At 43.9% G+C, this 17,628-nt stretch overlaps 1 protein-coding gene and 1 non-coding gene across 2 annotated transcripts in view; both read left to right on the top strand.

The window, feature by feature from the left end:
* Positions 1-2,045: 2,045 nt before the first annotated feature.
* Positions 2,046-17,628, top strand: part of LOC126356125 (spondin-1) — a 192,035-nt gene continuing 176,452 nt past the window's right edge. The window contains exon 1 of the mRNA XM_050006833.1: positions 2,046-2,265. The gene's annotated coding sequence lies outside the window, so the exon portion shown is untranslated. The remainder of the gene's footprint in view (positions 2,266-17,628) is intronic.
* Positions 14,646-14,719, top strand: Trnat-ugu (transfer RNA threonine (anticodon UGU)). The gene has a single exon. It is a non-coding gene; the product is annotated as a tRNA-Thr (tRNA).

Below are 17,628 nucleotides of genomic sequence, written 5' to 3'. Positions count from 1 at the left end.
TCTGATGAGCATTCAGGGAACTCACTTTGATGTCTCAGCAATCAAATTTGCCTGATGTAAATCCTATGGAACCCATCTGGGTTGCTATTGGGTGCCATCGCCTTGTACACAGATCAGCTGCCCATTGGTTATGCATATTACACTATTGGCCACTAAAATTGCTACACCAAGAAGAAATGCAGATGATAAACGGGTATTCATTGAACAAATATATTATACTAGAACTAACATGTGATCATATTTTCACTCAATTTGGATGCATAGATCCAGAGAAATCAGTACCCAGAACAGCCACCTCTGGCCATCATAACAGCCTTGATAAACCTGGGCAATGAGTCAAACACAGCATGGATGGCGTGTGCAGGTACAGCTACCCACACAGCTTCAACAAGATACCACAGTTCATCACGAGTAACGACTGACGTATCGTGACAAGCCAGTTGCTCGGTCACCAGACGTTTTCAATTGGTGAGAGTTCTGGAGAATGTGCTGGCCAGGGCAGCAGTTGAACATTTTCTGTATCCACAAAGCCCGTACAGAACCTGCAACATGCGGTCGTGCATTATCCTGCTGAAATGTAGGGTTTCGCAGGGATCAAATGAAGGGTAGAACCACGGGTCATAACACATCTGAAATGTAACATCCACTGTTCAAAAAGCCGTCAATGTGAACAAGAGGTGACCCAGACGTGTAACCAATGGCACCCCATACCATCACGCCGTGTGATATGCTAGTACGGCGATGACAAATACACGCTTTCAATGTGCGTTCACGGCGATGTCGCCAAACACGGATGCAAACATCATGATACTGTAAACAGAACCTGGATTCATCCGAAAAAATGACGTTTTGCCATTCGTGCACCCAGGTTCATCGTTGAGTACACCATCGCAGCCGCTCCTGTCTGTGATGCGGCGTCAGGAGTAACCGCAGCCGTGATCTCCGAGCTGATAGTCCATGCTGCTGTAAACGTCATTGAACTGTTCGTGCAGATGGTTGTTGTCTTGCAAACGTCCCTGTCTGTTGACTCGGGGATCGAGAGATGGCTGCACGATCCATTACAGCCATGCAGATGAGATGCCTGTCATCTCGACTGCTAGTGATACGAGGCCGTTGGGATCCAGCACGGCATTCTGTATTACCCTTCTGAACCTACCAATTCCATATTCTTTTAACAGTCATTGGATCTCGGCCAACGCGAGCAGCAATGTCGCGATACGATAAACTGCAATCGCGATAGGCTAGAATCCAACCTTTATCAAAGTCAGAAACATGATTGTACGCATTTCTCCTCCTTACACGAGGCAATGTTTCATCAGGCAATGCCGGTCAACTGCTGTTTGTGTATGAGAAATCGGTTGGAAACTTTCCTCATGTCAGCACGTTGTAGGTGTCGCCACTGGCGCCAACCTTGTGTGACTGCTCTGAAAAGCTAATCATTTGCATATCACAGCATCTTCTTCCTGTCGGTTAAATTTCGCTTCTGTTGCACGTCATTTCCGTGGTGTAGCAATTTTAATGGACAGTAGTGTACATGAACTGTGCATATACATCTAATTCCACATACTTCCACAAAGCTACCAACAAACTGCCGGATCCCTGATACATAGAATCAGTTACGTATTTCGTTCCAAAGACAGAGAAACAAGCTATTAAGCAGATGGTCATAATGTTTTGGCTCATCAGTGTATATTGATACTAACCAGGACAATGTTCTATACTGAAGTAATTGGCAACTCGTAGCCGTTATAGTATCTCTCAAATGGCTTGTTTGTGGACTGCAAAGTTTTTGCTTCTGTTGTATAGTTTCCTCTGTGCCAGTTTTCGCTTACAATACACCCTGTATACACATTTAACATGTGGGTGCATTTGGGGTCCCTCTCAGCTTGGTGCTCCAAGCTGGCCCAGCCAACAATGCCGAGATCGTAGGGTTGGCAACCTAAGCGCTTTCAGTCGTGTTCGCTACTGTTCCCCTCGTAGCGATAATGAACACTGGTGGACTGTATGCGAATGCTAGCCCGATTGTGTTCTCTTCCATACGCTCCAGTGAAACGGAGACTTCACTGGTGTCACTGTTGTGAGCTGTCTGTGCATTGTGCAGTGCGCTGGGACCGTGCATGCGGGGACCTGCAGGCGTCCGGCGGCGGTACGAGTGGCGCCTCTGGCGGCCGTGGGTCAACTGATTCGGCGGCTGGGACGCGCTGCAGCCAGTAGCTCGCGCCGTCTGGACCGAGCTTCTGCTCTGTTGCTGCTGCTGCTTCACAGGTAACAACCACGGCGAACGCTCGCTCGCTCCGCGCCGATCAACTGTTGCAAACAACTATACCTGAAATTCTGAATATTGAAGCCGCTTTTTATTAAGACAGGTTTCTTTTCGTAACAGGGGGTATTTTCAACACCATTCTGTCCATGTTTTATAAAGACCAGTGCTTCGTTTTTTCCCAGGTAAATCGATGATTGTCAACGGAATTTTGAATTTAATTCCGTCTTACACAATGTTCTCTACGATATCTGTTTCTTCGATGTCTCTTTCAATTTCAAATAACCAGTTGCACATAGATCGTGAGGGAAAAGTCTAGAATCATTTCAGTCATTTCAGATTATTGTTCATTCTGGCAATGTACAATAAAATTTCAATAGGCTCTTCCACGAAGCATCGGAGATTTTCAGAGAATGTTTGTATAATTTGTGGAATTTTTTGCCACCCAATTCCGCCTCTCCGAAAGGGTTTTCTTACGATTCTTTTTCCTGCTGTTTTATTTATCTGTAACTGCCGGTCTGCTCTAAAATTAATGTTCCCGCCCAGTATAATGATTAAGATATAATCATTGTTCTGATGTCTTAGTTTTGTATTCCAGCATTTTATTTTTTTTTTTTTTGCCTGCTTCGGGGGATTCTGTAGGGTTTTTGTAATGTAAATGTTCTATTTTTATTAAGTGTTCCATTTAATCTGGAGGTTTTGGCTATGTCTCGTATGTATCTGATATGAGGTACTTCAACAACCCGTATCTGCGGTACTAAAGGCTCGCTATCGAGGTGAATTTTACTTATCGGTATGAGATTTTCGGTCCAACTACATTTTAGCGCAGTTTTCCAAGGCGTCCTTAAATATTTGTTGTTCCAAAATATTACTAAATCGTCTGCGAAAGCCACACGACACAAATGAACTGTGGTTTGAAGTGGTCCTTCTTTTTTTTAAAAAAAAAAAAATCTTTTGGGACTTGACTGCCAAGGTAATCAGTGCCTAAGCTTACACACTACTTAACCTAGAGTAAAGTGGTAACTGCCTGTTTGCCTCTAAGAACTTGTAGGGTAGTATTAATTTTCGCATAGGATCGAGTTTTTCTAAATCCAGGTTTACATATTCACATACTCCTTTACCTTTAACCCAAATGAATATAGACTGCTTTACAGATATTTTTCTCTTATTACGAGTATACAAAGACAGTGCCGAAGGCGACATTTAAGCTGATTTACCAAAGTATTTATTTGCAAGTTCCGCCATATGGTAGGTACGATAGGCGATATTGTCTCTATCAACGAAACTTTCAGCAGTTTTCTCTCTGCACTGCGGCTGGCTATGGAATCTGTCAAGTTCAACACCCAGCTAATAGCAACGCAAACTTTATGGAACAGCTTCATCCATTTTAAAAAACAAGTATTCTGTCTTTAATTTTTTTAAAAAAGAAGCTCATGCATAAAATTTTTTGCCTCGATTAAGACTTCGAAGTAAAACTCCCAAACTGATGAGAAATTCCAAATCATTGGTGGAAAAAATGGTTCAAATGGCTCTGAGCACTATGGAACTTAACATCCGAGGTCATCAGTCTCCTAGAGCTACTTAAACCTAACTAACGTAAGGATATCACACACATCCATGCCCGAGGCAGGATTCGCAACAGTCTCGCGGTTCCAGACTGAAGCGCCTAGAACCGCTCGGCCACACCGGCTGGCAAATCATTGGTAGAACGATGATTTCGTTGGCTGTCTCCATCGCGGATGAATTAAATTTCCTTAGAATTTACATAAGAACAGATAGTCGGATAGAAACCAACCTCGGGAAAATTCAGTTTTGATTGCGCAGAAATGTACGAACAAGCAAGGCCAATATGCCCTTATAATTTATCTCAGACTGAATAAAGATAAACCAACATTTATCACATTGCAGGTTTAGAGAAAGCTTATGATAATGTTGTATGGAACACACTCTTAAAAATAAGTAAGTTGTCAGTCGTAAAATACAGCGAGTGAATGTTTATCTACAACACGCACAGACTCCGGGCTGCAATTATAATAATCGAAAGACATGAAAGGGAAGCAGTGATTGAGAAGCGTGTGAGACAGAGACGCAGTCCATCACAGACAATATCCACTCTATACATTGCGCAAGCAGTAAAGGAAACTTCGGAGAAATTTGAAAAGGGAATCGCATTTCAGGGAGAACAAACGAAAACCTGCGGTTTACCGGCGCCATTATAGTTCTGTTAGAGATAGCAAGGGACTTGAAAGGTCAGTTTAACGGAATGAATAATGTCTTGAAAAGAGGTGACAAACGTCAATGGATGGCGATATGCGCATATACAAATGGCGATAGTATCGCGTACACAAACTATAAAAGGGCAGTACATTGGTGGAAATGTCATTTGGACTCAAGTGATTCATGTGAAAAGTGTCCGACGTGATTATGGCCGCCCGACGGGAATTAACAGACTTAGAACGGGGAATTGTAGTTGGAGCTAGACGCATGAGACATTACATTTCGGAAATTGTTAGGAAATTCAGTATTCCGAGATACAGTGTCGAGAGTGTGCCGAGAATACCAAAATTCAGGCGTTACCTCTCGCCGCGGACAATGCAGTGCCCGATGCCTTCACTTAACGGCCGAGAGCAGCGGCGCTTGCGTATTGTTGTCAGTGCTAACAGACAAGCAACAATGCATGAAATAATCGCAGGAATCAATTCGGAACGTACGACGAAGGTATACGTTTGCACTGTGCAGCGAAATGTTACGTTAATGGGCTATGGCAGCAGACGATCGACGCGAGGGCCTTTGCTAACAGCACATCACCTGCAGCATCTCTCCTGGATGGTAACCATATCGGTTGGACTCTACGCGACTAGGAACCCGTTACCTGATCATATGAGTCCTGATTTCAGCTGGTAAGTGCTGACAGTGGGTTTCAGGTGTGGCCCAGACCCCACGAAGTCATCTACCCAGGTTGTCAACAAATTACTGTGCAAGCTGGTGTGAGCTATTTGCACATGGAATGCTCTGGGTCTTCCGATCCAACTGAACCGATCATTATGTCTGGCTGCATGGAGACCATTTGGAGCTGTTCATGGACTTCATGTTCCCAAACAACGATAGAATTTTTATGGATGGCAATGCACCAGGTCACAATTGTTTGCGACTGGTTTGAAGAACATTCTAGGCACCCAGATCGCTAGACATAAATCCAATAGAATATTTATGGGACGTAATCGAGAGGTCAGTTCGTGCACAAAGACCTGACCCGGCAACGCTTTAGCAATTATAGACGGCTGTAGAGGCAGCATGGCTCACTTTTTCTGCAGCAGACTTCCAACGGCTTGTAGAATCGATTTCACGCCGAGTCGTTGTGCTACGCAGGGAAAAAGGAGGTCTGACACGATATTAGGAGGTATCCCGTGACTGTTGTCACCCCACTGTAATATGAATGTCAACAAAAGTAAAATATGTCTACTGGAATACAGATGAACAGAATCAGGCAACAGTGAGGGAGTTAAGTCACGAAACCCAACACTGTAAGTTGTAGATAACTGACGATGGCCGAAGTGGAGAGGATATAAAGTGCAGTATGGCAATAGCAAGAAAAGCGTTTCTGAAACACAGAAATATTTTAACATCTAATGGAAAATTTCAGTGTTAGGAAGTCTTTTCTTGAGGTATTTGTACGAGGTGTATCCTTCTGCTCAAGTTAAATGCGGAGGAGAAATGGTAAAAGCAAGAAGACCATAGAAGCTCTAGAAATGCGGTTGGTAAAACGGGTAACTGATGAAGAGGTACTGAAGCGTAGTGGAGAAAAAGAAATTTATGATATGAATTGACTAAACGAAGCTATCAATTGACAGGACACATCCTTACTCATTTAATAAATGTCTTGTAACGGAGCGAAGAGTGAGAGGGTCAAAACTGGAGAGGTTGTGACTATGTTAATTAGATTCAGATGTATGTAGGTTACAGTAGTTATGCACAGATGAAGTCTTGCATAGGATAGACTAGCATGGAGACCTTTTTGGACTGAAGCTCTTGTCAACAACATCAAAGCTCATTCGATTAATCTCGGTGTGGCATTTCCCTTCCGGTCAGCAGGAGCACTCTGCCCACAAACTTATTTGCGTGAAGATTACTTATTTTTAGAGGTGCTAGCCAGTTACGCAACGTCAGTACGCAGACGCCAGAGTCAGCATTCCATGACGGCCTGCAGATAAGGCCTGTCAGCATCGAGGACGCTGGAGTCTTGTCTACGGCCGTGGGGGGTCAGACACTGCGAAACGTCTGAAACGTCACCTGGACTCGTTTCATCGTCTTATTCGTAACTCGCTTCAGGGCACGTTGAGACTTTCAATAATTTTGTCATGTTTACTCTGATAATGCATCAAAACTATCGTTTCCCTGGTGCTTCGTGTGCCAGCTGCCGAATAATTGTAATCTTTTGCTCGGTGGAGGGTATACTGACATTGGTGAGGACTGCAAGACGAGAAAGGTATGCGTGACTGTAATGAAAGTTTTAACTACTCGTCTTTTACGTGACGCAGTTTAGTCTCGATAAAGTATATTTAACCATTATCGCCCTGGTTAACGTGCACTGAAGTAACGAAAGTCATAGGACACCTCCTAATATCGGATCCGACCTCCCTTTTCCCGGTGTAGCGAAGCAGCTGGACGTGACATGTATTCAACAAGGCGTTGGAAGTCCCCTTAAGAGATACTGAGCCAGCCGTCTATGATTACGAAAATGTTGCAGGTGCAAGATGTTGCGCACGAAATCACCTCTCGATTATGTACCATAAATGTTCGATCGGTGGCCAAATCATTCGCTCGAATTGTCCAGAATATTGTTCAAACCAGTCACGAACAATTGTGGCCCCTTGACATGTCGTCACTGTTTGAGAACACGAAGTCCATGAATGGTTGCAAACGTCTCCAAGCAGCCGAACATAACCATTTCCAGTCAATGATCGGTTTAGCAGGACCAGAGGACAGAGTCCATTCCATGTAAACGTTGTTGTTGTTGTTGTTGTTGTTGGTGGTGGTGGTGGTGGTGTGGTCTTCAGTCCGAAGACTGGTTTGAAGCAACTCTCCACGCTGCTCTATTCTGTACGAGGCTCTTCATTTCCGAGTAACTACTGCAACCTACTTCCTTCCGAATCTGCTTACTTTATTCATCTCTTGGTCTCACTCTACGATTTTTAACCACCCACACTTCCCTCCAATACCAAATTGGTGATCCCTTGATTCCTCAGAATGTGTCCTATCAACCGATCCTTTCGTTCATTACTTACGTGATCGCCCCATCTAATCTTCATCATTCTTCTTTGGCACCACATTGCGAAATCTTCTATTCTCTTTTTATCAAAACTGATTATCGTACATGTTTCACTTGCATGTATGGCTACATTCCAGACAAATACTTTCAGAAGAGACTTGCTAATACTTAAATCTATATTCGATGTTAACAAATTTCTCTTCTTAAGAAATGATTTTCTTGTCATTGCCAGTTTACATTTTATATCCTCTCCACTTCGGCCATCATCAGTTATTTTGCTGCCCGAATAGCAAATGTCGTCTACTGCTTTGAGTGTCTCGTTGCCTAATCTAATTCCCATGGCATCACATTTAATTCGACTACATTGACTTCTGTGGTTATTTCATGCATTGTTGCTTGTCTGTTATTACTGACTACTCTATGCAAACGTCGCTGCTCTAAGTCGTTGAAAGAAGTCCGTCGGAGACTGCGTTGTTCATGATGAGATGTTTTGCATGACATCGGGTTATTCTCGGCACAGTCTTGACACCCTGAATCTCGGAACATTGAATTCCGTAAAGATTTCTGAAATTTAATGTCCCACGCGTCTAGCTCCAACTACCACTTCGCGTTCAAAGTCGTGCGGGCATAATCACGTCGGAAATCGTACCACGTGAACGACCTAAGTACAAATGACGATCCCATCAATGCACTGCCCTTTTATACTTTGTGTACGCGATACTAAAGCCATCTGTATATGTGCACATCACTGCCCCATAACTTTTGTCAGCTCACTATACTTCAGATATGCATTTTAAAATTATTACATCATTTACTCTTATTATAAAGGATGTCTCACAATTTGTGTTACAGGATTATAAGTGTTGTGTAAGCGACTTAACACGCTAAGCTTTGATAATGAATTCGTGTATGGAAACGTACTGTTTGGATGGAACATAATTTTTCAAACCTCCCGCTTCACAGACTGCACACATTGGAGACAATGGGCTCTGATTTGTGTGCTCCAGGGGAGCCTGTGACATGGGTAGTGTTTCGAGTAATGGTCGTCGCATTCTCTTCTACGTCACGAAAGACTTCTTCTTCAAAGTCGATGAAGTTTACAAGTTAATTTTGCCAATTTGCAACTTTTATAGAACACGGGTGTTAGCTATGCGATTAGAGATTATTTGCAAGTTGTATTGCATCTGCAGTCGGCTGTGTACCATGGCAAGACGGCTGTACTTAATGTATGAATTCTAGTTAGCAGAAAGAATGTATTATAACGAGTACTAGCAATTTTTACCAATGATACCTTTTTTCCTTCTATGTCATTGCACAGTATTTTGGAAGACTTCGCCACATAGTTCTTGGCTGTGGTTGCTTTCGCGGTATTCATTCAAGGATTTTTCATTTCCGCTTTCACAATTATAGCTTCAGGGTTGATGTCTATATTGGACTTATTTTCACAGACGTGACTAGTATATGGAACGCGATGAGACATTTTGTTCGTGACTCACGAATTGCGTAATGGAGAGTGCGCGAAGCCCGCTGTTAACACGTACGAGTATGTCACATAAGCAACTGCATCCGCAGCTCTGCGAGGGAAAAAAATGTTACTGGTCGCGTTTTTTGGCCATCGCGACTAACTAGTCGCCAGTGAGCGTACCACGATGACGACAACGAGCTAGGCAACTGTGGCGGGGCGAACAAGCGCGCGACGGCTGTGCCGGGAGGGGAGACGCCGCAGTTGATGCCCCTGTCACGCGGGAGGTCTATCAGCAGGCACTGAGCACTTCCCTGCAGCCGGTCTTCGGTGCAAAGAGCCGAAGTCCTGCTCGTGGTAGCCATTCTTCGACACATAGAACAGAAAGACCACCCATGGTAGCTGAAATCACTTTCAGGCAACATTCTTCACGGTAAATGATAACAGCCAAACAGTTGCAGGGTAAAGATCTATTGAAATTCTCGACCTCGTTTTCGGTATATCTAAATATACCTTCATCAGAAGCAAAAATACACCTGAACAGGAAAACGTCTTCATTAGCAAAAACTTAGCATCGTAACTGAGAAAGAAAAACACACTTATAGCTTAAGTGACCGTAGAAATACTAAAGTATTAAAAGTATAAAACTTTTAGTCACTTACTAAAATCACGTCCTGCAGTGGAGATACATAAAACAATGTTCCAAAGGCGCCGTCAGTAGTTAAAACATCATCTCCATTTATACTACATAATTATGAAGAGAAGGTCGATGCGAACACGGCATAGCATCAGTACTTCGCCTGTGAACTAGAGTGAAGAGGGTGTGGAAGCCCTACGGCAGACAGTTCTGTGGTATGCGCGAGACACTCGCGCACATTTAAACCCACGGATACACGCTAATGCGCATCAAAATTTTTAAAATGTTGTGCTAATCCAAACCTTCTGTCTTAATAAATAAAACATCAGAACCATTTAAAAACACCTACATACAGTAGAAAATATGGAACCAATTTACCTGTGTCCTAGTGTCGCGTAGATGAAGCTTGCGCTTAGGAACACATTTAAGGAGACACGGCACTAGTGTTGTGCGTGAAAACCTCGCGTAACTTAAAGACTCAGATACATACTGGCGAAAACATCCAAAATGTTACAGTAAAACGAAACCATCTGTCGTCGTCAATAAAAACATAACAGAATCATTTAACCACACATACACATCGAAAGCCACGAACAGCATACATCAAAATACATAAAATCCCAACAAGACAGGAAAGGCGCATCTCACCAGCATCAACAGGCAAGAAAACTAACTTCTAGTCAACCAGACTATATTACATTAGAGCAAGGAGGGGTTTGAAACAAAACAAAAAAATTTTGTTTCTAAGCTGCACCTATTCATTGAGAATAAAACCATCTTTTTGCGACAGATGCTTGAAAATCTCAAATTCCTCGAGCAGGTCCACTTTGTAACCCTTACTTTCTTCGTGTAGCAATTCTATGTCACCCAGTTTACGTGGCATATGCTGTAAGAGCCATAGATCTTCATAAAGCGTAGAATTATACACGTTTTCCCCATTTTTACGTAGCATGTGTTCTTTATCTCTTACTTTAATGGGTCTACCTGTCTGTCCAATGTAATAGTTTGAGCAGTCGTCACAAGTAATTTTGTAACTCCAGATTTAGTGCCAACCGAGCGAGGTGGCGCAGTGGTTAGACACTGGACTCGCATTCGGCAGGACGACGGTTCAATCCCGCGTCCGGCGATCCTGATTTAGGTTTTTCGTGATTTCCCTAACTCACTCAGGCAAATGCCGGGATGGTTCCTCTGAAAGGGCACGGCCGACTTCCTTCCCCATCCTTCCCTAATCCGATGAGACCGATGACCTCGCTGTCTGGTCTCCTTCCCCAAAAACAACCCAACAACAACATTTAGTGCCAAGATCTTCCCGTGCCCCAATAGTATGAATCACTCTTCTATTATTTACGGAAAAGGCAACTCTGTAACAGTATTGCTTCTGTAGAAGCAACAATCTGTAAGTAAAACACAAGGTCTACTTAGATCACGCTCACTTTAAGGGACCACGAAGATTGATAGTCCGTTTGTTTGTTGCAAATGAGGTAGTCGTTTTGTAAACAAATGCTATGCATCTTTGTAGTGTTATACACGTAGCGAGAATTGCGTGTTACCTCGTCGTCATGAAGGAACTTGAATTATACGATGACCATGTACTGCTACAGGTACACTACTACTTCTTTATAGATATTTAATAGCTGGCCAGTTCGTCTCTTTTGAGGTAGTAGAGGGAAAAAAAGGTTGGTACTTCTGGTTAGAATTTCTGTCTGAAGTCTCGTAATCTAGTTGTTAATCGTCCTTGTTACTTACACTACTAGCTGCCATACTTAAAACTGCACACCGCTGAATTCACTGAATCTCTGGTTCCTGCAGTAGCATCCGAACATGATATCAAATATTTCCTACTTTAACGTACTTCGTTGTTGTTTCAATCGATCAACGTAAAATAACTCATTTATATTCAATTCTGCCTTGAAGAACACAAGTTACTGTTTACAAGTACGATTCGGCGATATGTTTGAAACCAAAGGTATCACTCCTTTGACTTTAAATGTTTTTTTTGAGTGTAAGTCAACAATTAATCAAACATCTATCAAGAGACAATTAAAGACAGGTTTATTCATAAATACTTCTGGAAATACGCGTGTTGTTGTTGTGGTCTTCAGTCAAAAGACTAGTTTGATGCAGCTCTCCATGCTACTCTATCCCATGCAAGCCTCTTCATTTCCGAATAACTACTGCAGCCTACATCCTTCTGAATCTGCTTACTGTATTCGTCTCTTGGTGTCCCTCTACAATATTACCCGCTCCCACAGTCCACCACGAAATTGATGATACCTTGATATTTCGGAACGTGCCCTATCAACTGATCTCTTCTTTTACACGAGTTGTGTCAAAATTTTCTTTTCTCACCAATTTATCCAGTATCTCCTAAATACTTGCATGATCTACCCATCTAATCTTCGGCATTCTCGTGTTACACCACTTTTGAAAAGCTTCTAATCTCTTCTTGCCTAAGCTGTTTATCGTCAACGTTTCAGTTCCACACATGGCTACATTCCAGGCAAATACCTTCAAAACAGACTTCCTAATACTTATATCTATATTCTAACTTAACAAATTTCTCTTCTTCCGAAACGATTTTCTTGCTGTTGCCAGTCTACACTTTATATCCTTTCTACTTTGGCTATCATCAGTAGTTGAAAATGGCTTAAAGAACACATATTGATGACGTTAGGACGGGTAGAATACTAGGGCGACTGGAGGCTGGTCAAACACAGCAGGTCGTAGCACGGGCCCCCCATGGGCCACAATGTGTGATCTCAAGATTATGGCAACGACTCCAGCAGACAGGAAATGTGTCCAGGCGCTACAGTACGAAACGTCCACAGTGTACACCACCACAAGAAGGCCGATGTCTCACCATCAGTGCCCGCAGACGGCCACGGAGAACTGCAGGTAGCCTTGCTCGGGACCTTACCGCAGCTGCTGGAACAGTTGTCTCCAGACACACAGTCTACAGACGACTGAAGAGAAATGGGGTTGGGTTGTTTGGGGAAAGAGACCAGACAGCGAGGTTATCGGTCTCATCGGATCAGGGAAGGATAGGGAAGGAAGTCGGCCTCTCCTTTCAAAGGAACCACCCCGGCATTTGCCTGGAGCGATTTAGGGAAATCACGGAAAACCTAAATCAGGATGGCCGAACGCGGGATTGAACCGTCGTCCTCCCGAATGCGAGTCCAGTGTCTAAGAACAGACATGGCTTATTCGCCCGGAGACCTGCAAGATGCATTCTACTGACCCCTTGTCACAGGAGAGCCCTTAAAGCCTGGTGTGAAGAACTCAGTACATGGTCATTTGAACAGTGGTCCCAGGTTATGTACACGGAAGAGTCCAGGTATAGTCTGAACAGTGATTCTCTCCGTGTTTTCATCTGGCGTGAACCAGGAACCAGATACCAACCCCTTAATGTCCTTGAAAGGGATCTCTATGGAGGTCGTGGTTTGATGGTGTGGGGTGGAATTATGATTGGTGCACGCACACCCCTGCATGTCTTTGACAGAGGAACTGTAACAGGTCAGGTGTATCGGGACATCATTTTGCACCAGTATGTCCGCCTTTTCAGGAGTGCAGTGGGTCCCACCTTCCTGCTGATAGATGATAAAGCACGGCCCCGGCGAGCTGCGATCGTGGAGGAGTACCTTGAAACAGTAGACATCAGGCGAATGGAATGGCCTGCCTGTTCTCCAGATCTAAACCCCATCGAGCACGTCTGGGATGCTCTCGGTCGACTTATCGCTGCACGTCTTCAAACACCTACGACACTTCAGGAGGTCCGACAGGCACTGGTGCAAGAATAGGAGGCTGTACCCCAGCAGCTGCTCGACCACCTGATCCACAGTATGCCAACTCGTTGTGCGATCTGTGTACGTGAGCATGGTGATCATATGCCATATTGATGTCGGGGTACATGCGCAGGAAACACTTGTGTTTCGGGACAGTTTCCTCAATGTATCACCAATCCCGTGGACTTACAGATCTGTGTCGTGTGTGTTCCCCATGTACCTATGCTATTAGCGCCCGTTTTGTGTAGTGCCACGTTGTGTGGCACCACATTTTGCAATTATCCATAATTTATGAGCATGAGTGTAGTTTGAACAGTCAGACAAGGAACAGTTCCACAGTATTTACCTACTTTGCACTTCCGCAGTGAAACATTCTATGTCGTCTGACAAACACAGAAAACCTTTACTATACTGTACACTAATGATAAACAGTGGACAGTTATCAGAAACAACAGAAAATGTGTACTGAAACTACGCGGGAAGAATGATAAGCTGTGACACACACGTTTGGCGGCAAGCTCCTCACCCCCTCCGGCCTGAACTGAGGCTCACATCTGATTGCTTTGTGTAAAGCGAGCTGCGGCGATGCAGCACTTGACAGGCTACAAAGGCGGCTACAATTAGCCGAAGGCAGAGCTCTGCCTTCCGCGCGTGAAAGAACGTGTAAGGTGCAGTGCAAAGCGAATCTCCTCAGGCCTCTAAATTTCGATGCAAGGCGTCCCGTCTGAAGAGCCCTTAGCGGCTATTAACTTTAACTTCTAACAGGAAGAACTGAAGTTACATCACACTCTCCAAAACGCATAAAATAGTCCTTGAGACTTTCTCACGTTGTATTTTGCTAACATCGATTAAGTCAATCACTGAATATTATGTAATATAGTCTCATGGCAGAGACGCGAAATGTAATTTCAGTCATGTTTCCAGTACGGATTTCCGATTTTATCGTGGAACTTCATAAACTCTCGAGCAACGCACTCTTCCATGTACGACCTAAGATACCATCTTAGTAAATATATAGTTAAGGCTCACCGGCCGTTTGACCATCTTCTTCTTCTGTGCGAATGCACAACCAGAGCCCGAACTCATATGGGAATCGGCAACGCGCCGCGAGTAATGGGTATAATGGGCGAGGGCACTACGAATCTAGTGCGGGACAATACGTTGAGACGTTGAGAATGTGGGTTTCGCGAGAGGCGTGTCAGAGATAAATCCCTGCAGGCGTGCTATCCTCTGTGTCCTCGGTGGTTCAGATGGATAGAGCGTCTGCCATGTAAGCAGGAGATCCCGGGTTCGAGTCCCGGTCGGGGCACACATTTTCATCTGTCCCCGTTGACGTGTGTCAACGCCTGTAAGCAGCTAAGGCTGTTCACTTCATTGTAATTTAATCATACAGGACAATTGTCGATAATTTGCACGCATTTGCTGTTTCATTTGTCTAATTACGATACAATTTCCTCTAAGAACTGGAAATTGTTCCACCTTTACTATGCCTAATTATTTTGTTCTATTTTCATTTGTAAGCGTTTTCGCAAATTCTTTGGACAACTGCCTCTGTATGGTATCTTTTAAACTTGAATGTCATTTTTCTGATTAAGGTTATTATCTTTATTAGTAACGATTACGATATCCAACAATCGATGTAGGCCAACGTTTACGCTGTTTACCTCTTTTGTTGAGCGACCCTGTCTGGGGAGTCCAGTGTGTGCAGATCCCACGTTGGATACCCTCACAGTTCGCTGTGCTTCGGGCAGGCGGTCTGTGCCGTGTTATGTGTGCTCGCCATTTTGCAAAATTTACTTTAACTTTACGTAAGGTAATTAGACTTTTTAAGTCATGGCATTGGCATAATTCTGTCATGATCTGTTACGAAGAGTGTTGATAGTCCCAGTTGCATATCATTCATTAGCAGTCTGAAGACTGATTTGACACAATTGTCCATGCTATTCTGCCCTGTGCAACCTCCTTCATCGCCGAATAACTACTGCTGCGGTCTACATTCTTTTGGAGCTGCTTAGTGTAGTCATCTCTTGGTCTACCTCTACAGTTCTTACCCTCCACATTTCCCTCCAATACTAAACCGGTGATCCCATGAGGACTCAGAATGTATCTTATCAACCAATCCCTTCTTTCACTCAAGTTGTTCCATAGATCTACTTCTTCAACCATTCTGTTCAGAATCTCCTTTTTAGTTACTTAATCCACCTGTCTAATCGTTTAAAAATCTCATTTTCTCTTCTTGTCTGACACTTTATCTACCACGTTTCATTTTCATAAAATGCTACACTCCAGACAAAATCCTTGCCTTCTTCAGATATGTGACCAGTTAAATTAACAGTGGTGTGACCAACTAAGTTCACTTAACTACAGCAAAAATCTACACAGGCCTAGTGATACAAGATAACCATAAAAATATCAACATGATTAACAACCATGCATACCACAAAAGTATTCTGATATTAACGTCAACACCCATATACGTAGATACAAGTAAGTGCTAGTGATGGCCGGGTTACGTCTGTATTTATATGAATAACTGAGGGCAGTAGGAGGCACTAAGGCCTACTACACGGATAACAAGTATCGTATTTTCAGCAGTAAAAATTCAGGTTGCGTAGTCATTAATTAAAATTACTTCTTGTGGCAACAACAGCGTCTGACAATAAAACATCAACTGACATAAAATATGTGGGAATAAAATCCATATTTAAAATGCGTATAAAACATATAAAGAATAATAATACAAAGTTACTAGCCCGTAAAAGTAAATAACACCAAAATGTGTAAAAGCTAGTATAAAAAGTAATATCACATCTGTAAATACGGATCTTCAGGCATGGCAAAACCATTGAACATAACCGTAAGAGTAAGATCATTCACAAGACAAAGACTATTAATTAAAATGTCGGTAGGCGATGATACATTTGGAGTGGAATCTCAGTGGTGCTACCTCGTGGCTTCTCTGTAAGAAGTTTTAGTTTTCCTGTGGCGGAGCTTGGCGGAAGAAAGCCCCAGTCTCCTGCGACGATCGACGCTGCTCAAACTAGTAGATTTCTGAATACATCAAAATAATCATTCAGGTTAAATCCATTCTGGTCATTCAACAGTAAGCCTGGTTGTCGTTTTGTGTGTACGTAAATTTCCATTTCTTCCAGTAGGTTCAATAATTGTCCTTTCTGTGTCCTATGAAACACTTCCACATTATCCTCTATATTTCCTGCCAAGTGCTTTTCTTTATCCATAGGTGCACCGAGTGCTTTCTTATTTTGGCTGCTTGTTTGCTCTCTATACCGGGTCTTGAAATTTCTTCCCGTCTGGATTCGGTATAGGCTACAATCCTGTTCACTCTCTTCTCAACCAATGTTTCCCTTTCACCCCCCTGATTGTTATAATTGCCGCCTGGTTTATGCACAAATTGTAAATAGCCTTGCAGTACGATACTGTATTGTACCCCTTCGACGTTCAGAATTTTTGACAGCGTATTCTAATCAACATCGTCAAAAGCTTTCGCTAAGTCTACAAATACTACACTCCTGGAAATGGAAAAAAGAACACATTGACACCGGTGTGTCAGACCCACCACACTTGCTCCGGACACTGCGAGAGGGCTGTACAAGCACAATGATCATACGCACGGCACAGCGGACACACCAGGAACCGCGGTGTTAGCAGTCGAATGGCGCTAGCTGCGCAGCATTTGTGCACCGCCGCCGTCAGTGTCAGCCAGTTTGCCGTGGCATACGGAGCTCCATCGCAGTCTTTAACACTGGTAGCATGCCGCGACAGCGTGTACGTGAACCGTATGTGCAGTTGACGGACTTTGAGCGAGGGCGTATAGTGGGCATGCGGGAGGCCGGGTGGACGTACCGCCGAATTGCTCAACACGTGGGGCGTGAGGTCTCCACAGTACATTGATGTTGTCGCCAGTGGTCGGCGGAAGGTGCACGTGCCCGTCGACCTGGGACCGGACCGCAGCGACGCACGGATGCACGCCAAGACCGTAGGATCCTACGCAGTGCCGTAGGGGACCGCACCGCCACTTCCCAGCAAATTAGGGACACTGTTGCTCCTGGGGTATCAGCGAGGACCATTCCCAACAAACTCCATGAAGCTGGGCTACGGTCCCGCACACCGTTAGGCCGCCTTCCGCTCACGCCCCAACATCGTGCAGCCCGCCTCCAGTGGTGTCGCGACAGGCGTGAATGGAGGGACGAATGGAGA

The sequence above is a fragment of the Schistocerca gregaria genome, chromosome 3 (assembly GCF_023897955.1).
Source record: "Schistocerca gregaria isolate iqSchGreg1 chromosome 3, iqSchGreg1.2, whole genome shotgun sequence".
Lineage (NCBI taxonomy): Eukaryota > Metazoa > Arthropoda > Insecta > Orthoptera > Acrididae > Schistocerca > Schistocerca gregaria.
This window is presented reverse-complemented; position numbering and strand designations above follow the sequence as displayed.